At 44.5% G+C, this 23155-nt stretch overlaps 1 protein-coding gene across 1 annotated transcript in view; it reads left to right on the top strand.

Moving 5' to 3' along the window:
* HIVEP3 (HIVEP zinc finger 3) overlaps nt 1-23155 on the top strand; it is a 1736279-nt gene that overhangs the window by 1585724 nt on the left and 127400 nt on the right. The window contains exons 9-10 of the mRNA XM_085645663.1: nt 14129-14188; nt 15926-15985. The gene's annotated coding sequence lies outside the window, so the exon portion shown is untranslated. The remainder of the gene's footprint in view (nt 1-14128; nt 14189-15925; nt 15986-23155) is intronic.

Consider the following 23155-nt stretch of genomic DNA (forward strand, 5'->3'; position numbering starts at 1 on the left):
CTCTGAACACCTTACCTACATTTCTACTCGTTGACACTGGACATGGCGCCAGGTTATAAATAAATGGACTATCGTGTGCATGAGCCAGTCCTGACCTAACACAGTAGTGTGGTGCCAATCATTTTTCTGTGGTGTGCCATTCCTCTTCTGTACAAGAGCCATCGGCCCAGAGCTGCTGCAGGTCTCTGTGTTGTTTCTGTCTAATTTAGAGAGAGAGAGAGAGATAGAGGAAGAATGAGAGGACGACATGGAGCAAGAGAGAGAGAGGAACAAAGAGAGATTGGAAGAAAGAGTGATCGAGAGAGAGAGAGATCAAGTGTGCAACAGTGAGAGAGGAAGTGTGAGGGCCAAATATCAGTCAGGAATGTTGGGTTGGTGAACATTGTCCACCTAGTGATCCGTCTTCCTTTCCTTCACCCCCACCCCCCCCCCCCCCTCTCTCTCTCCCTGTCTGTATCTCCCCTTTGCTGTCCCTCTCAAACACACTATTTTGCAGTTAAGGCCCTACTATAGAGAGATTTGCTAGAATTGCCCATGAGGTCAATTTGAGGTCACAGTGAGTGGATCTGGTTTTATAATGAGAAACGAAAACTATGTGTCAAAACCTGTCCAGGCTGAGTTTTTCTCACTTGACGCTTGGAGTGTTCTATTCCCAGGCCAATACACACAGGTCGGAAGATGCATCCACAGCCAAACACGAAGGGGCAAAGATGCACACATCATAAAAAATACACATGATTAAAATCATCAGAAATACACAAGCCACCAATCATCAAATCATCAAAAAGACACCGATCATCAAACCCACCGCTAAACACACTCACACCCGCAAACACACTCACAGCCGCAAACACGTAAAGGCACCTCGAGTGCTCACGCCATTAAAGGCAGCTTTAATGTAAATCGGGCGTTGTTTAAGGTCAGGGTGTTGAGTTGAAGTCACCAAGTGTAGAGGTTTCCTTAACACGTCCATGGTTGTATTTCTTTTTATCACAGGAAGGATAACAAATTTGGTTAGCTGCTCGCACACTCCCAAGCCTTGTTTTTACTGGCTAGCTCAGATGCAGCTTGGGCCGGGAAGGAAAACGCGTAATTGCTGATGAAAGGAGGCCTGGATGCGAGCTCAGCTTAAAGTTATTCCTGTGGACACAGCGTGCATTCACGGGGAGGGCACACAGGCCCGGGCCCTGGAAAGCATCACGGGGACATTGTCTGCTCCCACTCAGCACTCAGGAGGTGGTGCCTTGCAGGCCCTCTGCTGCTGGCACCGGGCACTGCGCGAGATACCCAGCAGCTGAGAGGCCCCCCAACCATGCAGCGATGGCGATACGACTGTGCACGACCCCTTATGCATGCCAGGCTGCCAAGCCACCAGACTGCAGACACCGCTGCTGTAAGTGCAGGGGTTTTTCCACCATCACTATGAGGCCTGCAGATATATTTGTCTTCCGGTGCTTTCCAAAGCCGGCAAGACATTCGAATATCAGCAAGCCATTTATTCCGCAGCCCAGCAGTTCTGTACCCAGGGCCGGACTGGGAACCAAAAGCAGCCCTGAATTTTTTTCCTAAGCACTGGGAGGGGGGTGGGGGGGAGTGGCTGGGAGGGAGGGGGGCAAAGCGGGCATGCAAGTGTGAAACACTGTTGCGTTTGTTACTGGGGCTGATATTGCAGCACTGCTGCAAATCCGGCCCCCCACTGCTGCAAAACAGGCCCCCACCCTTCCAGCCTCTTGGGGAAATGTCCGACGGCCGCTACGGCCAGTCCGCCTTGTATGTAACACTTCAATCTGGTAATAATAACAGCTCGTACAGTGTTTAGAGGCTGAAACAACTGTTGTATGAAGTGCTATATCAAAACGTAGGTATTTTAAGCTTCATACTTTAATTCGTTGCAAGGCCCTTTAAGGTCCCTACATTGAAATACAATGTTTTTTTATGACCCACACACATTCTAATGGCTGACATCAATGCGCACGATGGAAAATGTGTTCATGGAAGTGTGTTGTATTACACATTTCTTATATTTTGTATGTATGTATGAATGAATCTTAGATAGCGTTAATATACCAAAAAGTATTATGTTACATCGATTTGTATAGCACACTAATCACTTGTGAGAGTTTTCAGGAGTTAGAGCAGGGTTGTAGGCTGGTGCTCTTCATACAGGTATTTGAAGAGCCAGTTTTTGAGCTTCTTGCGGAACTCCAGAAGTAGGGAGGAAGTTCTGATGGGTTCGGGAGGGGGGGGGGAGGGTGGTTGTTGCATGTTTTTGATGCAATGTAGAGAACAATCGAACTCCTGCTCTGCTTTTGTGTATGTGGGGGGTGTGCGAGTGAGAGTGAGGCTGAGCGTAGGTGTCTTGCTGGATGGTGAATGTGTATGCAACTGTTCAGGTATTTTACCCAGTGTTGTGCAAGGCTTTGTATGTGTGCGAGAGGAGTTTGAATTGTCTGCATTTGTGAATGGGGCGCCAGTGGAGTTGACTGACATGGGGTGAGATGTGTGCGGCATGAGAGGTTGAGTATAAGTTTTGCAATGGCATTGTCAATGATCTGAAGTGCAGGATCTCTTTGGAGATTCCGGCATGGAGTCCGTTGTTGTAAAGTCTGCATGTGATGAGTGATGGAATGACGGTGCATCTGATGTTCTGTGGGAGCCACAGGAAGATCTTTCATTGGACATGTAGCGCATGGAAGTAGACAAGGCTTACTGTGTTGACTTGTGTCCAGGATGATCCACAGATTTTTGGTGCTGTCGGTGGGTGTTGATCCTAGCTCTGTCAACTACCAGATGATGTCCCTTGGTGAGGTCCTGTTTTGAAAGACCAGTACTTCTGTCTAGTTGGAGTCGAGTTTCAAGCAGTTGGTTCTCATCCATTCTGCTACAATGGTCATGCAATTCGCTCTGGTGGTGGTTGCCTTGTCCATCAGGGAGAGGATGAGTTTAGTGTTGTTGGCATAGGAGATGAGGGTGATGCCTTTGGATCAGAAGATGTTGGCAAGTGGAGTCATGTAGATGTTGAACAGAGTAGGGCTGAGAGACGATACCTGGGTGACTCCACAGATCAGGCTTATGTTCTCCTATATGAAGGGTGGCATTCTGACTTTTTGGGTTCTTCCCGTGAGAGAGGAGCAGATCCAGTTGAGTGCAGGTACTTGGTTGCAAGCTTGTGAAGTCTTCTAATGAGTGTGTTGTGGGAGACTGTGTTGTATGCCGTGGAGAGTTTGAACAGAATGAGGGCCAGGATGGGTCTGATGTTGTTGGTGGCTATGATGAGTGCTGTTTCGGCACTGTCTTTTTTCAGAAACCTGATTGAGTGTTGTCCAGTATGTGGTGGTGATTGAGGTGGGTTGGGAGTTGCTTGTTGATGGCCTTCTTTATCACTTTGACTGTGTAGGGGAGCAGGGAGATATGCTGAAAGTTGCTCAGGTCAGTCGATAGCTTCGTGAGGATGGCTTTGACCACTGCATTCTTTCAGTCTTCTGGGAATGTGGCATATGTGATGGAGGTGTTGATTATGTGTGTGAGGGCGGTGTGGCTGGGTGTTGCTCCAATGTTGTAGATGTGGTGGGGACAGGGGACTGCTTAGGCTCCAGACTGGATGGTCTGCATGATTGGCTCTGTTTCATCTCTGGTGAGATTCCGTCAAGTGGCCTTCTTAGTTGATGATGGGCAGGCTTGTGATGAGACCGCTAGGGTCTGGTTGGTGAGTGAAGTTGCTGTAGATGTTTGCAATATTGTTGTGGAAGAAGTTTGATAGGACTTCCCAGGGTTTTTGGGAGGGGGTGATGCTGTTGAATGAGAACGAGGGTGTGGTGTAGTCCTTGATGATTGGAAAGGTCTCCTTGCAGCTTTTGGAACTCCTTTTGATGTGCTCAGTTAGCACTCTTTTGTTGGTATCTCTTAGTTGCTGGTGGTAGCATTGGAATGCAGCCTTGTAGGTGGTTCTGTCTGTGGTTTTGTGGCTGGTTCTCCATTTTCTTTCTAGCTATTTGCAATATCTTTTGAAATATCGAAGGTCCTCTGACTACCAGCTATCCTGCTTCTTCTTTGGTAGTTGGGTTTGATGGGTGAGAGGATGTCTGCACAGTTCTTGATCCATTGTTGAAGTTGGTGATGTCCTCGTTGAGGTTTTCTGTCGGTTAGGTGGAGCCATACTGAGGGTGTTGAGGCAGTCTGTTTCATAGATCTTGTGCCAGCTGCGGCTGAGTATGCTGACACTAGTGAGTGTGGTGACTTGCAGTGTGTTAATTTAGAAATGGATGATGGAGAGGTCAGTCCATGTGAGCTGTGAGGTGAGTTGTACTTGATGCTGTCACTGGTTGGTATCCTGCGATGTGTGTTGGTTCTATGATGAGCTTGGGTTAATCCAATATTGTTAATGCGCTTTATATGAGAATGGAACACAGAAACAGTGAGAGCATACATTTGATAAACAGAAAGCATGAGTTACAAAGGCATGCAATAGTTCATATTTTCTGCTGGGGTTGTGCATAATTTCGCTATACACATGTCGATTGCAAAAATGGGACAACTTTGGGCATTGCTTGTCCACAAAGTTTGTTCCATTTGTTATGCCTATGCATGCAATGCATAGCGTTTGATATTATGGTGTATAGACATATAAGCATACATGCTTTGAAGGTTGGCACGAGTCTGTCAAAGGACAGTGGTTTATCAGCTCGTCAACAGTTCATGCGTATGTTCGTTAATTCTCTCCAGTGTACATGAAAGAGTGGAAGTGACGTGCTGCTGCTTTATCCACAAGTGAAAAAAAGATTTAGACCTTGTCTATATGAATTATGTTGTGTGTTGTGTGTATCTGTGCATGTGTCTATGTGAGTGTTTGTGTGATCATGCCCTGAGGCTGATTAGTGAGTATAGTGTTTTTAAATATTAGGGCTGTAAGTGTGATATCAATTAGTTGTCGATTACTGGGCTATGCTATGCATGAATACGGTGTGTTATTTCATTAATCCAACCTGGATGATATTCGTGAATGAAGGATTAAAACAGGGAGCTCATAAAAAAAATCTTTGCAAAAGTCCGGATTTTTAACCAAAACCCATTTTCATTTAATACGCATAATACATGTAGATCTTGCAAAGGAAGAAAAAGTTACACACACGAATACTCAGGCAAGTGAAGTCAGGTCTTATTGTTTGAGGAAGTAGAAACATAATGAACCTTGAGAGTATGAAATATAAATATGGGAATATATCAATTGACATCATATACGGTATAAGATGCTAAATATGTGTCACTATTGCAGATCTTTACTCTAGCCTGGACCCTCACACAATTCCTTCACACTCATGAGAGTAAGATCACACAGTGTGTCTACCGATTTTTGGGCTCATAAGCGGGTTCATTGAAAATGCGGTTGGATAACATTGTGACACCAATAATTAACGATGTGGCCCACAGAACAAATGATGTCTTGTGATGCATGCGATAACGTAATATTCACTTACAAACTAAAGAAAAGTACAGTGTTGGAATTAAAATCAATCAGTCACAGACAAAACTATTTTACAACTAGGGCTCCCGGTTTTATGGTATTTAATTTTTTAACATTTCCGTCTATATTTATGCATATTTATTTTTGGGCCAGTTTATCTGTATTGATCCATATTTATTTTGTATTTTGCCTATAAATGTAGTAGTAAAACTGTACATTTCCATATTTATTTAAAGGATAGACGCGCACTCATACTTTGATATCTGTCGTGTTTTAGCTATTTAAGTTGCCAAATATTACATACCAGTACACCCACTGGCAAATATTGGCATTATACCACAAATGTATGTTGACACATGAAGTTATTTAAAGAAATATCTTACTGTTTTTAATTTCCCATGCTGTCCATCTTCTCAGCTGTTGGGCTATAATTCATGAAAGACAATACAAAGAGTCTATTAAAAGAAGCACATTCTGTATTTATCCATTAAAAAAAATAAATGCGGACAGAAAACACATTGTTTTCTGTCTGTATTTATCTGTAAAAACGGAAAACAGGGAGCCTTAATTACAACCTGATTCAAAATCAGTCTCACAGACACAACAATATTACAGTCTGGGTGAAAATAAATCACGTGAACATTAATATTGTAGGTTGAGTCAATCAAAGGCCTACCATCATGTCAACGGAGTCAGAATTAAACGTATCTTTATAGGGTCATAAACAGGATTACAAGATGAGTCCAAAATCACTCCCATGAACAGCAATATTAAAAGGTGAGGCAAACATAATTACGTGTGCAGCAATGAGACCCTTTGCGACAAGGTCATGCTATTGACGTCTGTGACGCTTGGAACAAATTAAGTAATTGATCCCTGACCATTCACCTATGCATACATATAAAATCACTCCAGCAGGGAAAGTGGCAACTGACTAGTGCAGACCTAATGTCATTCATTTTGTGGTGAGCAAGACCACTGGGTGGGTAGACATATACAGGGGCATGGTTATCAATAGTGCAGCAGGGGCAGTGGCTCAAGGGCATGGAAAAGAGGGACTCCCTGCACCAAGTTATAACTGTCCTTTACTCCCCTAACAGGGTACAGAGGGTCCGTTTTTTCATGCCTCCCCTCTTACTGCACCTTTGGAAACTTGGAGTGTAAATTAGTAAATCAGGTTTTGTTTCATAATGGAACAGAACCACCAGTCTTGGAATGTTGGGATTCAATACCAGCCAACATTTTGATTGGCACTAGGCAGGGCCTCATGTACTAAAATTGCATTCAGTAAACATGGTTGTAATTTGCACCCCGGCTTTTATTGATTACGTTTGTATTTTGCAAACTGACCTGTGTATTAATAGGTCGATTCATAAAATACAGAATTGAAGTTGGTTGTGATTCAACCTACCTCTTAAATATTAATGAGGGAAGTTGCAAATTGCGACCCACTAGGATTGGCTTCAATCAGAGGCATGGTGGCTTGCTGGCATCAGCAGAACACCATGTCTGTGATTGCTTTTCAAGAAGGCAACCTTTATTTCTTTTTTTGTAATGCAGGCCATGTTTTCCGAAATGGAAAACAGGATCTGTTTTAAAAAAGAAAAATGTAATATTTTACAAACTTTTACAAACATGTTTTATTAGTAAGCAGTGTTTACGTGGACCACTGACTACTACTATTTTTCTTTTTATTAAACACTCACAAATGGGAAGGGGTGTCTTAGGAACCCCTCCCCATTTGTGAAAAGGTCACCACCTCCTTTGAGACGGTGGTAACATTTTCATATTTTGCAACTGAATTTTGGTCATAAAACATTAATACATATCATAAGGCGTCTGTATGTGGAAGGAAGGGCCTCACGGCACCCCTTCCAAATCCCGATTCCTAATGGTTTCCTAAGCTCATTTAACGATTTAGATTTTTTTTCCCAAATCATCAAATGGGCTTTGCACATTTTAAAAGGGTTTTTAGCATTCGCAAAACCTGTGATTTACCAAATAAGTGGACCTGCAAATGCTAAATCTGTTAGTTCATGACCTTTAGTAGATTAGTGAGCCCTTTGTACCTAATATTATGTATATACATACAATTTGTCTGAAGCATCTTCACTAGTAACTCTTTTGTGAGCGTTTTTACTGTTTCCACAAAGTCTTGTGTAGCTGTTAAGAGTATTTAACATATCACTGCCTGGAGTATAAAGCCGTTCATAAAAATAGTCCTTTTAGAATTTTCAAGTTCATCAAAGACTTTCCAGATATGGAGGAAACACATGTGGAACAGCAAAAAAATCGAATTTGACAGCAGTGTAGGAAATCTGTGCCCTCAAGCCTGAGGTATCACCGCTGATGTATGCAGCTTGCACTCATATTACCAAAAGTAGAAACAATGCGTCATACACACATCAAACATGATTAACATTGAAACACTACGTAATTTGTACATCAAAAATGATTAACGTTGAACACCTCTATACTTGATGCATCAGAAATTATTAACTTTGAAATACACCTTAGAAATCTGTGTGTTGCTCGAAGCTGTGCACCAACTTTTTGACATCTAGGTTGTAGAACTGTTCAAAAGCAGAAAGGCATTCAAAGGAGCTGTGCAGCTTCTTCACAGTGGATTGTAGTTCTACTTATCTATGTATTTAATTTTTTGTAATATTCTGCAGAGGAACCCCCTGGGCATCAACACCTTTTACATCTAGTCTAAGGATTGCGGGAGTATGTCATTGATAAATATGTATTGCTTGGGCGTTGCTGTGGGGGCTCTTAGTTTTGATTTAGACCAAGGTTTGAATAAAAATCCGAAGCTACTAATATTTCTATAGGAATAGTGACCTCATCGGACAAGATTGCATTAGTGCCACCATATGCAAGATTATCTGCAACAATTATTTGAGTGCATCGAATGGGTTGCCAGTAGTAATGCAAAAAACGTTATCAATTTGGAATGCCTCTACGTGTGCAATACAGAACAGGAATAGTTGCACTGCCCCTGACACCAAGGTAATAAGCGTGATAGTACCCATGATTTATTTAGGACATGCAATCATTTTTAATCAAACATTAGTTTAAGAGTCCTGAAATACACGCATTTTCGTTTCAAATACAGCCTTTTTAATTTTGGTATACATATGTTGTTTAAACCAAGCAAAATCCTCTAATTTAGTAGGCTGGGCTGCACACAGGAGAGATACTTACAGTTAGCTGGAGAGATCAGTGGCTCACCAGCTACTTATTGAAAAAGCCTGATTTAGACTTATAAATTCTCATAAACTCTCATTATCTATATTCTATAATCAGTCACCTACAGAATAGAACATTTGTGGCTTTTAAAATGTTGTTGAGGACTTTAACAGTGCTTAGGGATCCCTCTCTCTTCTTCCACGTTGGATGCCATTCTGAGCGGTATGCTTTCTGTTGATACACTCACAGGTGACATTTTTTTGACTTCCTGGAATGCAGACTTTCCAGTTTATTCACATTACAACAACAACAACGGTGCATTTGTTTGTATTCAAGTTTCTGAAGGTAACTTTCTCTGATATAGTTCCGTCATATGGTGAACGCATTCGATTTATCGCGTTATTGTATAGCCCAAACCTGAACATCTATATGCTCTCCATGCTCTCCTCCCACACTATGACATTAATAACGAGTCAGAGTGGGTGGCACAATAGAGTTACAGCCTGGATTGTCTTGAATGATATTAACACCCACACAGCTATAGTGCATTTCTAGGAACTCAAGCAGCAACAGCCTCTATCTTCTATATCTCTGACGTAGAAACGTCAATTTCTGCCCTGGACCGGTGAGTCCAAGAAAATCTTGAATTACATAGGATAGGACTCGTAGGCAAACCCATGGGAGCTTTTTTGCTGGTGTAGAAAACGTCTCGGAAAGAATACAGTACGTTTTGTCGCATTGTTTCATTTTTGTGTGAGATTACTTGTGCACACTGTAGAGGAGCCGGAGAGCGAGGTCTAAGAACTACTAAACCTTGGCTGGGCTGATGTGCAATTGTTATAATAAATAAACTTCAATAAAGAGGACTGAAACTCATGCATAAGACTCCTGAGGAATTTGATTGAACATCTAACTGCAAATAGACGTGGATTGGCACTAGCCATAATGCTGTTAATTGGGTTAAACTGATTTTATGATTGTATGCTCCTTTTCATTTGTTATTATTAGTATTTGGATTGTCAGTGACTGCAGGGCAGTGGGGACACGAAAAGTTGACCATAGACAAACATTTCAGTAACACTATTATAGACTAGTGCGACATCTGATGGCCCACACTGCTAGGGCATCATATTTCTCTAGCATAGCTAGTTTACTAATTTTTCTGGGTTAATTGTGGAATTGGTAGGCATTCCCCACATTTACCCTATGTCTCCCATTTCAGTAATCAAGGTAAGGAGGGGCCACATTACAAGGCAGAAGGTGGGAACTTCTGTTTTTTTGTGACGTAAACATAAGCCAGTAAATTCTGCAGATAGAAGTGGTCCAAACACTTAATATGTTTTTTTGTGAAATGGCAGTATGGTAATCCCCAAATATCCTGGGCCATCAAACCGATTTGAGGCCGATATCACCAATGCCACTTCTCAGACTTGCATCCAATAATCAACAACCTTTTCTGAGATAGTTTCTGTTTGCCCAGTGAAACCTAGCACTCTTAACACAGTTCAAATGGTAATGACCTGTCAATGTTGACTCAAATCCCAAAATCAGACTTTATGAGCTTTGACTAGATCAGTATAGTGCATAACACCACAAAATAATACTTCTGTTTAATCAACTTCATTAAAAAAGTAAAACTAAATAACACACTCCTACTTCTTTTTTACCTTTTCCTTAGTTTGATTCACTTTCCGCAAGTATACTTGATCCTCAAGCCCTTTTTTTATCTTTTAAAATCACAAGTAAATGAGTCTAATTTTTGGTATTAGAAATACAATTTGATCATTATACGGGTCTGCTACAAGGGGCAGAAAACAGTGGAAGTGTCAACATTGAATGCTCAAAGGCATTATTAACCCTGACCTCGCTGGGGCTGGGGCTCAAAATGCACATTCTGACCACAAACATGGAATTTTCTAAGATTCACTATGTTTAACAAAAAACTGCTTACTAACTTGTGCCTAAAGTTGTGAAATACATATTTGAAACAAAAGTAAACCTGCAACACACCTGGACAACCAGTGAAGCCAAATGTTCCTGATGTTCTCTAATCTGTGTGCTTTATTGGGTCTGTGAACCAGTACCTATCCAGCTCTATGCAGGTCAAATGTTTGGCTCAAGAATAATTTCTGCTCCACTGCTCAATGCCCAATTCACGTGGGGCAGTGCTAGATTGGCTGTAATTTTTTTTAAAGCAGTCCTCACAGACAGTCCCTTGTACACACAGCTATGTACATAGTAGGTGGCACACAGCCACGGGACTGGCCTGGCAGCTAACCCAACCATGCACAGTGGGTGCTGGCCACCCATATGGAGTTGGGCACAGACCCAGGCCAAAGGCTAGAACCGTTTGCCATCCCCGCTGCACATAGAATCTGGCCTTGTGCAGCGGGTTAGCCCACCTGCGATGGGTAGAGTATAAGGCCTGCACAAAGGTCAGGCCCTTTAGCCAACCCTTTTTGAACATGTGCCAAATGCTGTATTCAACGGAGGTTGAGGTTGGACTAGGCCAAAGGATGTGCACAGCTGGGATTGGCCAGTCACGGTAGTTTGAACACAACACCTGGCTGATATTGGCCAGTTGAATGTGGTACAGCATCAAAACACCATAGAAATTAATTGAAAAGCCAAGGTTTAAGTGAAGTTCTTTATTTATTTATGCATTTTTATATAGCGCGTACTGTACCCCAAGGTGTCAGAGCGCTTTACAATAGAACCAGTTACATTACATAAGGACTTCAGAGTACATGAATTACATATAAGATACGAAACAGAAACATGCATCTAAACTCAAAAAGAATGGTATTAAGTTACAATACATATATCTACTACATATATACTACTCATGGTGAGCGTTACAGATATACAAGTTGCAAAATCACTCAAGGTTACATATTAGGAAAAGTTAAAGCGATTAGGGTTGGACTAATATATATTAAATTTTTACAGAGCAGGCTCTTCTCGCCCTTGCTGGGATTCTTGCGGTGCTCATTCAGCCAGGCCGTCAGGGTGCTGGTGCTGTAACGGGTGGCGTTCTTGGCCCTGGAAGGATCCCTGAATTGGTACTGGCCGTAGGGGTAGAAGGCCGGGAGGTGGTGGGCGAAGGCAGCATGCCGTACTCCAGGACTGCTCTTGAGCTCGTTCTGGGTGGCCAGCTGTGGGAAGAGGGTAGCTCGGCCCTGTAGGGCAGGAAGGCTCCATAGCCGGCATAGGGCAACTGATATGTGGAGGAGAGGCAGTCATTGGTTCGCAGGACGACGGTGCAGTAAAAGAGAGACTGGGGTAGTGGGAGCTGGTCAGTCAGCAGTGCGCCTCTTGGCGGCGTTGATGCGGAGACATGGACAGTGCGAACAGGTGGGGCAGGCAGCCGATAGTATCAGAGGCATGAGGCATGAGGCAGGAGAGACAGCCCTGATAAACTAGCCTGACCATAGATGAGCCGCAGGGTCACCTCGGGGAACACTGTTGACTCCTTCAGTCGAGATGTGTCACTCTCCAAGACGGAGAACACCTCTTGATCCTCCACCCCAGGGTTATAACACTTTAAGATATGTAGCAAAAAAGAATTCCACTTAAAAACAATAGTTAAAGTACTGGTGTGGTTATAAATTAATGCCCAAAACTCACAGAAATTTTGTAAGTTATGGTTTACTCTTTAATCCATAACTCGTGTGACTGCCATACATCCCAGAATTTGCACACCAAATGTTAGGAACTATTTTGGAAATCTTTCTCTGTGTTAGGGAAATAGTGGTGGGCTTTTGTCAAGCGCATCATGATGAAAGAATGCAATGAGGAGAATAAGACTTGACTGGACTAAAAAATTCTACCCCTATGTTTACTAGTAATGGCTAAGTATGTCTTTTCTAAGAACTATTTTTAGAAGATTCTTGAGTGCTTTGGTCTTGTTGATCAAAACAAAAATACGACGAAACAGTGCTAACTTGCATTGCTTTTTTGAATTGGTTCAACCAGTTCCTCTCTCTAACACAAGTACTAGTCGAGATAGCATCTAAGCCCTCATTTAGTTTGGCTAGTAAAATGTTGTAGCAGCACCTCACACAACTTTACTGATTTTGGAAGTTTTGGGATGCAGGATAATGGCGTAATACTGAATGTTTTCACCTGCCCCGAATTTTGAAGCTCAGAATATTCAAATGTTTCAGAAATCACAGGTTCCCTATGATACTTTTGCATGCTTGGTAATCCCAATTCAGGTACAAACTCACTTTTCTGCCTAGATCAGAATTATCAGCCTGAGAGTGCCTCAGTTGGAAATCAGAGTTGGTCTCATATGAAGTATCCGATACACAACAGAGCAGTGAGCCATTCTTGGTACTGCTTCTCCTCCTTGTCCCAATTTATTAGAAATTATAATTATACTGCATGCACCAAACCAAGCACCTGTAACTCCAAAGACGCGACCAGACGGTCAAACAAGATTTAAGACACGCAAGTGATGGTGTACCGCGAAGTTAGAGTCCATTCATTTACAAGTCCAATCGAAGCTGCATACATTCCAATATGTCTATATTTAAATTTTTCATTGGTGATAAAAAAAAGAGAACCAACTTGTTTCTTTCACCATATGTAAACTTTGTCAGGGCTATTGAACTAGTGCATCAATCAGGTATAATCTTTAAAGGGCCATTCAAGCATTACGGGCGAGACGTGCGGAAATGCGCCTTGAAATGTTAGTGGCGTGGGACTCGGAACAAGGTGTCTAAGATGGAGCCTGATTAGGCGACCCTGGCTGAATTTCTTATATCAGCAGGAGACATGAGAATCTAATGCAATTAAGGGATCGAACTTGCAACAGGTGTAGACTATACCTAATCGATGCACGAATTCAATAGCCCTGAGGAAGTTCACGTACAGTGAACGAAACACGTTGGCTGACTTTTTAATATCACCAATGAAAAATGAAAATAAAGACATATTGGAATATATGCAACTTGGATTAGACTTGTAAATGAATGGACTCTAACTTTGCGGTGCACACCCCTTGTGTGTTTTGAATTTTGGTCTCATATGAACCCTTCAAAAATGGTTGGTTTTTATTGACATTTGAAGCTCACATGTTGTAATATCGCTTCTATTTTATAGTGCTAAAGTGAATGTTGATCCTGGTATTCGGACATGATAGAGAGAACAATCTTCTTCTCTTTTTCTAGATCTCTATCTCCAATTGTTTTAAATTCACATGCATCGCTATTAACAAGGATCCCCCTATTGTATGGCAGAGATGCAGGGCCTTGGTATTGACCTCACTTCTTTAAAGATCTCCTTTCAATGTACTTTTGACATGAACTCATGCTTTACTATGTGCACTGGTAAGCAAGCATTGCAATAAAAAATACAAATCTTGGCGTAAGATGTAGTACTCTCCTGATTATTAGTACTAGCTAGAGATACTCTAAAAGTGTTCTTATTTCGAGGGTATAGTCATCCATGTCTTGTTATCTGCTTCCACAGCTTGCTGCAGGCGTGAAAGCACAGCGGAGAAGCAGCAGTGACAGAAACACAACCTCACAGGTAGTACTTACATGTTGAAACCATTCACACCTATCTCTGTGAAGTGTAAGCTCGCGGTCTCCTTTGCCTCACAGCATGCATACCCTGGGCCGCGTTTGCCTTTAACCCTGCTCAAGCTGTCATCACTACTTAAGTGTCATAGAATACAGGAAGCGATACCACAGACCCTTTAACCCCAACCAGGGCACCAGTTCTAAAAAAACAGAAGTGGAGGGACTAACCTAATTAATCAGTATGCAAGTGGCCTCACTGCGCGTGACATCACGGCGATGACATAGCGGCGCGTGAAGCGCATGACCACAGCCCATGACATCACTGGAAGTGGCATCACAAGAAGTGACATCAGATCTTAAGCCCGCACATATATGTTTAGCAGGTCTTTCATGAGTACATTTGAGAACATTTCGAGTATACATGGAAACTATCCTGATTTAAGCAGAAGATTCACAATTTTGTATGTTACACATAAAACAATGTTGCCTTTTGTCAGCGTAAACTTCCTCTACCCATAGTGCATTAAAAGAAAAAATATATATATTTAGATTATTACAACGCCTCTTCAGGGGTGGTATGTGCTTATATAAATGCTATTTATTTTGTCCAAATACTGGGAAAGATCAACACATCTGACGTTATTACAGCGCATTCATATCTCCTAAACAGAGCCTGAACAAAGTGAAAAGCTACCTGTCTTAAGTAGTGTAAATTGCTAACACCGTGTGAGCCTTTGTTTCCCCTCTGCTGCATTTGCTTTAGGTGTGAGGTTCCTGACTGCTGCCAGCCAGGAGACTCAAACAAAAGGAGTCCTGATGACACCTCAAATTCGGCCTTTGTTATGGGCCCAGCAGGAGTCAGATATAAGAGAGCCCCATCCCATTCCCGCCTGCATGTTGGTGCAGACCAAAAGCAGATAACAACGTGCAGGCGCTGCTGAAAGTGTTCCCGTGTTTGAAAATTACACCAGGACGAATTCAGGAACAAGGTGTCTAAGATGGAGCCTGATTAGGCGACCCTGGCTGAATTTCTTATATCAGCAGGAGACATGAGAATCTAATGCAATTAAGGGATCGAACTTGCAACAGGTGTAGACTATACCGAATCGATGCACGACTTCAATAGCCCTGAGGAAGTTCACGTACAGTGAACGAAACACGTTGGCTGACTTATTAATATCACCAATGAAAAATGAAAATAAAGACATATTGGAATATATGCAACTTGGATTAGACTTGTAAATGAATGGACTCTAACTTTGCGGTGCACACCCCTTGTGTGTTTTGAATTTTGGTCTCATATGAACCCTTCAAAAATGGTTGGTTTTTATTGACATTTGAAGCTCACATGTTGTAATATCGCTTCTATTTTATAGTGCTAAAGTGAATGTTGAGCCTGGTATTCGGACATGATAGAGAGAACAATCTTCTTCTCTTTTTCTAGATCTCTATCTCCAATTGTTTTAAATTCACATGCATCGCTATTAACAAAGATCCCCCTATTTTATGGCAGAGATGCAGGGCCTTGGTATTGACCTCACTTCTTTAAATATCTCCTTTCAATGTACTTTTGACATGAACTCATGCTTTACTATGTGCACTGGTAAGCAAGCATTGCAATAAAAATACAAATCTTGGCGTAAGATGTAGTACTCTCCTGATTATTAGTACTAGCTAGAGATACTCTAAAAGTGTTCTTATTTCGAGGGTATAGTCATCCATGTCTTGTTATCTCCTTCCACAGCTTGCTGCAGGCGTGAAAGCACAGCGGAGAAGCAGCAGTGACAGAAACACAACCTCACAGGTAGTACTTACATGTTGAAACCATTCACACCTATCTCTGTGAAGTGTAAGCTCGGGGTCTCCTTTGCCTCACAGCATGCATACCCTGGGCCGCGTTTGCTTTTAACCCTGCTCAAGCTGTCATCACTACTCAAGTGTCATAGAATACAGGAAGCGATACCACAGACCCTTTAACCCCAACCAGGGCACCAGTTCTAAAAAAACAGAAGTGGAGGGACTAACCTAATTAATCAGTATGCAAGTGGCCTCACTGCGCGTGACATCACGGCGATGACATAGCGGCGCGTGAAGCGCATGACCACAGCCCATGACATCACTGGAAGTGGCATCACAAGAAGTGACATCAGATCTTAAGCCCGCACATATATGTTTAGCAGGTCTTTCATGAGTACATTTGAGAACATTTCGAGTATACATGGAAACTATCCTGATTTAAGCAGAAGATTCACAATTTTGTATGTTACACATAAAACAATGTTGCCTTTTGTCAGCGTAAACTTCCTCTACCCATAGTGCATTAAAAGAAAAAATATATATATTTAGATTATTACAACGCCTCTTCAGGGGTGGTATGTGCTTATATAAATGCTATTTATTTTGTCCAAATACTGGGAAAGATCAACACATCTGACGTTATTACAGCGCATTCATATCTCCTAAACAGAGCCTGAACAAAGTGAAAAGCTACCTGTCTTAAGTAGTGTAAATTGCTAACACCGTGTGAGCCTTTGTTTCCCCTCTGCTGCATTTGCTTTAGGTGTGAGGTTCCTGACTGCTGCCAGCCAGGAGACTCAAACAAAAGGAGGCCTGATGACACCTCAAATTCGGCCTTTGTGCCCTTGAGGGCGAGAATATCACTGGTGCCCCGCTGCTGTTCGCGCTGGTCGCGCGCCTTCTCTGCTTAGCTTATTTTTAAAATATCCCGTTTTCGGATTTCTGTTTGTGTTACTTTTTGCCTTCCCCCCTGTTTTTAAAAGCACTCCTGGCCCCTACCTTGCACCGTAATTCAGGAATCACCACCGCTGTTTGGCGGGTCCGGGTTACCGGGAGGTTGTGGGTTTCTGTGGGTTTCAGCGCCATCTTGCTTTGGGAGGAAGCGCGAGCGCCATCTTTGAGCGTCCAGGTCACCTGGGACGCCGAGACGACGCTATTTAGGGCGAGCTGAGCGGAAGGTGAGCCTGCTTAGTGCCCTTGAGGGCGAGAATATCACTGGTGCCCCGCTGCTGTTCGCGCTGGTCGCGCGCCTTCTCTGCTTAGCTTATTTTTAAAATATCCCGTTTTCGGATTTCTGTTTGTGTTACTTTTTGCCTTCCCCCCTGTTTTTAAAAGCGCTCCTGGCCCCTACCTTGCACCGTAATTCAGGAATCACCACCGCTGTTTGGCGGGTCCGGGTTACCGGGAGGTTGTGGGTTTCTGTGGGTTTCAGCGCCATCTTGCTTTGGGAGGAAGCGCGAGCGCCATCTTTGAGCGTCCAGGTCACCTGGGACGCCGAGACGACGCTATTTAGGGCGAGCTGAGCGGAAGGTGAGCCTGCTTAGTGCCCTTGAGGGCGAGAATATCACTGGTGCCCCGCTGCTGTTCGCGCTGGTCGCGCGCCTTCTCTGCTTAGCTTATTTTTAAAATATCCCGTTTTCGGATTTCTGTTTGTGTTACTTTTTGCCTTCCCCCCTGTTTTTAAAAGCGCTCCTGGCCCCTACCTTGCACCGTAATTCAGGAATCACCACCGCTGTTTGGCGGGTCCGGGTTACCGGGAGGTTGTGGGTTTCTGTGGGTTTCAGCGCCATCTTGCTTTGGGAGGAAGCGCGAGCGCCATCTTTGAGCGTCCAGGTCACCTGAGACGCCGAGACGACGCTATTTAATGCTCGCTGGTCTTGCGCAGCGGTAACGCGCAGCGGAGCGCCTTTCCCTGCGCCTGAGTCGTGCCAGAGTCCTGCCCGTCTGCGCTCGTCCGCGTCTCAGAGGCGGACGAGGTCGGACTCTGGTCCTCGGCTCCTGTTGTCTGCCGGGTTAGAGGTTGACTACCCGCAGCTCTAGGATGATTACGTATAGCGCTGCTTCCTTGTTTGCTTTGCGCCCCCCTCGCTCGGCCTGTCTGTCTCTTTTCCCCGGCGGTCGCCGTTTAGGCAAGGGTTGCCCCGTGTGTAACTGGCTCCCCACATTATCATCTACTCATGGTCCATCTACCCCTCCTCAGTACTGTCACTGCGCGTTGCTTAACACTAGGTCCCTTCCTCGTCATACCTCGGATATATGGGATCTTCTCGCGCACTCCAAGATCTCTTGCTTATTTCTAACTGAGACTTGGCTGGGAGTGGGCTCTGAACCCGACATTGCCTGTGCTGTCCCGCCTAACTATTCCATCTTACGGAGGGATAGAACTGAGGGAAGAGGCGGTGGGGTGGCTCTGATAGTGGACAAGGTCTTTGATTGCTCCTCCTTTGCGGTGGACAACATTGCCGGATGTGAAGCCTTAGGTTTTACACTCCATCTATCGGCGTCCCAGACCTGTACCGGAATTCTCCTCTATAGACCCCCTGGACCCATCGGGTCCTTTTTCGAGGACCTACAGTCGGCCTTATCAGTACCTTGCATGCGTTCTGCGCACTGCTTGTTATTAGGCGACTTAAATTTGCACATGGACTGTCTAACCGATGCTGAAGCTACCAAACTCCGTGATATCACGGCGATGTTAGGGCTAGCCCCTTTTATCCACAGCCCCACTCACGTGAAAGGCCACACATTAGATGTGATCTTTTCCTCCAAGCCTATTGAGGTGTCCCCTCCACTCCCGGTCCTCTGGTCAGATCATTATCTGATAAACTTTGCCTTAGTGTTTGAATCTAAGCTTAGCCAAAGGGCTCGGAAGGAAGGGTCCCGGCAATCTAGAGCCTACCACCTAGTGACAGCAGATATGCTCTCCGATGCTCTCTGCCAATACCCGTGTCAACTGACAGGGGTTCTGGAAACCGACCTAATCCTGGTCCAGAACTGGATGCAGGCAAGATTCGAGGAGCTGGCCCCATTGAAGCCTGCTAAAACAGCACCTCATCTTAATTCTGCTCCTTGGTTCTCTTCCACTTTACGTACAATGCGACAAGACTGCAAAAAGTTGGAAAGGCGGTGGCGGCGCAAGTACGATCTTGTGGAGCTAACGAAATACCGCGACGCGATAAAGTCTTACTATAAACAGATTGCCGCAGCCAAAAAGAACTATCTTGAGCAGAGAATTGACAAAGCCGATAATACGAGCCGGGAAATCTTTAGGATTGTGAAGGAGTTTGTCAACCCTGTAGTAGGGACCCCGGTCCATTCACACACGGAAGAATGGATCAAACAGCTCGCCGACTTTTTTGTGACTAAAATCTTAAAGATTCAGGACACTTTTCCATCTGTGGATTCCCGAACGGCTGACGCTGTGTTAGGGGATAAGTCGACCTATTTAGCTCCCTCACAGGCTGAATCTGGGCCTTTACTATCTGTCTTTCCCCAGCTGTCCTGTGAGACATCGCTTGAGCTGTTATCCCGGCTGCAATCTGGCTCGCCTCTGGATGCTTGTCCGGCGAAATGCTTGGGCAAGGTGGCCTCAGCGTTGAACAGCTTGCTGAACCCCCTGCTTAATCTATCATTGAGTTCAGGGGTGGTTCCACGACAATGGAAACACGCACTCATTCTGCCGCTGGTTAAGAAGCCTCTGCTCGACCCCCTGCAATGCGCTAACTATAGACCAATCTCCCTCCTCCCTGCTCTGGCGAAGGTGTTGGAGAAACATGTTCAGCATACTCTGACCACCTTTATTGAGAACAACAAACTGCTGCATGACTCCCAGTCCGGCTTTCGTGCGAATTACAGCACGGAGACGGCTCTGGTAGAGGTTACCGACGCCATCAGGGAGACGCTCGATCATGGGGGAAAGGCTATGCTAGTCATGTTGGACCTATCGGCGGCGTTCGACACCGTCCCACACGCAGGTCTCCTCTCAAGACTCAGGGAGATTGGTCTGCGAGGGACGGTGCTGGACTGGTTTCAATCCTTTCTTGCCGACCGCCGACAGGTGATCTGGGCTCCGCCGTTCTCGGCCGAAATGCTTTCGCTGGAGGTGGGGGTGCCTCAAGGTTCCATCCTGAGCCCCACCATCTTCAACATATACATGGCCCCTCTAGCGGAGGTAGCGGAGGCGTTTGGGGCCCGGGTCATCTCATACGCTGATGACACCCAGCTCTTGTTCACCTGCAGGAAGGGAGAGGCCTTTAACGGCGGCAGAATCAAGGACTGTCTGAGCGCAGTCTTTGCGTGGTTTCAGCGGCACAGCCTGAAATGCAACTCAGACAAATCTGAGCTGCTCTTTTTCGGCTGTGCCCCTGATCCGGGCTGGAAGACATGGTGGCCCCAGGACATGTTCCCCCCAGAGAAACCATCTTCTCAGGTAAAAAATCTCGGAGTGGTGTTTGACGATGATCTATCCTTCCGTCCACACATCCTGGGATTAGCAGGGAAATGTTTCAGCATCCTCAAGATGCTTAGGAAATTTCTTCCTCTGCTCTCACTGCAGTACCGTAGGAATGTAGTCCAGGCGCTTGTGGGCTCCCGCCTGGACTATGCTAATGCACTCTTTGCAGGCCTACCTAAGTATCTGTTATCCAGACTGCAGATTGTCCAGAATTCGGCGGCCAGAGCCATCTATGGGCTGCCCAGGAGAGCTAGCGCCTCTGCGCTCCGGGCTAGGCTGCACTGGCTGCCAATTTCGGGGAGAATCAGATTTAAGCTCCTCACTCTGGCATTTAAAGCCCTCCATGCGATTGGCCCTAACTATCTGAGGAAGCGTATTGCTTTCTATGTGCCGCGGAGGCTGCTGAGGTCGGCGGACCTGGCTAAAATGGAGGTGCCTGTGGTCAAACGTGTTCGGATGGGAGGTCGTTCCTTCCAATACGTGACAGCCTGCTTGTGGAACGAGCTCCCACTTTCCCTTCGGAAAGCGAACAACCTCCTGGCTTTCAGGAAGGAGTTGAAGACTCTGCTCTTTACCAAGTAATCCGCTGTGACTGTAGTAGGTTTGCCTTTGGTTTCCTGTTTCTCTGGGCCTCTTTGCTAAAGCGCCGGGACACCCTTTTGGGGTAGCCGTGCGCTCAAAAAGTTCGGCTTAACATTAACATTAACATTTGTTATGGGCCCAGCAGGAGTCAGACATAAGAGAGCCCCATCCCGTCCCCGCCTCGCCTGCATGTTGGTGCAGACCAAAAGCAGATAACAATGTGCAGGCGCTGCTGAAAGTGTTCCCCTGTTTGAAAATTACACCAGGACGAATTCAGCATCTTTTTCTTTGGGGCCCAACTTCTTGTCAGGGTGGACTGCATCCACCCTGTAAAAAAAAAGTGGGTGGACGCCGTCCACCAGCGTGTGCCCCCCGTGTACCCTGCAGTTGACGTCATACAAAGTGACGTAACGCAAACATTTACCCAGGGGGTGGTTTACTCCTTATTTATTTTAAACTGGTCCTGATTACAGACTCGAATAGCCAAATACTAAAAGCCGCAAAATGTATGCGTTTTCTTACATTGAAAGCTCAGTAGTAATTAGGGCATCCTCGCCAGGGGTGCATAGCTCCCCAAACTTAAGCAAGGGGACGTTTCGGGGTAAAACCAATATTATTAATAGTCTCCAAACGACACCCTTTCTTCTTTATTCAGTATACTCTTTCCTGTGTTCACCATATAGCTTTTTGCAAAAGGGTGGCTGAGTATGTATCTTGGCATCCTACTTTGGAAACTTTTCACAAGGTACCCCCCGTCTTGTATTTCTACCCCTACGCAAACACATACACTCTTTTAGAGTGATTGACTAAATGCAAATCCTGCTTCTGAGATCCTGTCTCTTCACTCACCTTTGTTTCTGTGAAAACATTTTCTAATGTTACTCCTGAGTTTCACCCTCTCCCACCTCATATTTTAACCTACAGCATTAGGATTTCTATTCCAAATAAAAACGATTGCATTCTTAGAGGGATTCAGGGAGGAGAGAAGCCAGGATCTTAGTGTGAGTGGTTACTGGGCCCACTAGGCCAAAACAATCTGACCCCACTGGCGTAACGAAAATTGAGGGGGCCTCCCTGCATGGTACGAAGAGGGACCCCTCCAGGCTCAATCAGGAGCTCTCTGGCCCGAGTGCAGTGCCAAGGGGGCCCCCTGGAGCCTGGGCCCCCGCCCCGCACCGCGGGGTGCTACGGGGGCCTGTGTTACGCCCCAGACTGACCCACAAAGGTAAACGTTTTTTTGAGGGGTCGATCTGTCATGAATTATATCTGGGAGCACAAACAGGGTTTCTCAAAGGAAAACGCATGCGCTATACGTGCAAGAATTAAATGAGCACCGTTTAACAATAAAGAACTTAAAAGGGCAAAAGCGAAAAAGTTACAGAAGGATGCAGAAAGTTTTCTGAAGGTTGAAACCCTTCAGCAGTGTAAGGTCACTTGCTTTTAGTACATATTCCTGCTGCAGCCTGAAACCGCTAAGATGTAGCTGCCTGGGTTATTTCTGAATAAACATAGGAGGTTGTCTCTTTTCCCCAGAAGCCAAAGACTCCCCCAAGTCATCAGTTTCCTTCAGTAAATGAAGTCTATATCATTGGAATTGGTTCAAATGTAGGTGTCCCTCTTTGCATCCCTTGGTCTTCCTTCTCCCCTCCTGTGAGGAGTGCACCAACAGCCATTTTAAGTGGCAGCTTTTAACCAGAGGCTAACAAAAGTGTCAAATACAAAAATTAGCATAACTATTGGAATTTACTTCAGCTGAGCTCAGGCAAAATATATATTTTTAATTCCAACGCTATATCAAGGTATTCGATAATTAGGATTTAACTTCTTTATTTTTTCATCTTATCACCTTCCTGTCACAAGATTCAGATTTTATTCAGTATGAATAACGGCCTTTAGTGAAAACTTTAAAAAAGCATGTAATAAAAAATAAGGTCATTTATTCATCAATCACTCTCCAGATCTGTACTCATTGCAGCTGCATCGGTGCCAATTGCGCAAGTGTCTTGTCTCTTTACTCAAGTGATAGATATGGGCGTTTGCAAAAATAAAAATGCTTTTTCTGTTATAAACAGCACATCAAACGTGGCCAGTTCAGCATGTCCACAATGATGGCAGAGGTCAAAACACAGAGCAAAAAGGCAT

Source organism: Triturus cristatus, chromosome 3_1, assembly GCF_964204655.1.
Source record: "Triturus cristatus chromosome 3_1, aTriCri1.1, whole genome shotgun sequence".
Classification (NCBI taxonomy): Eukaryota; Metazoa; Chordata; class Amphibia; order Caudata; family Salamandridae; genus Triturus; species Triturus cristatus.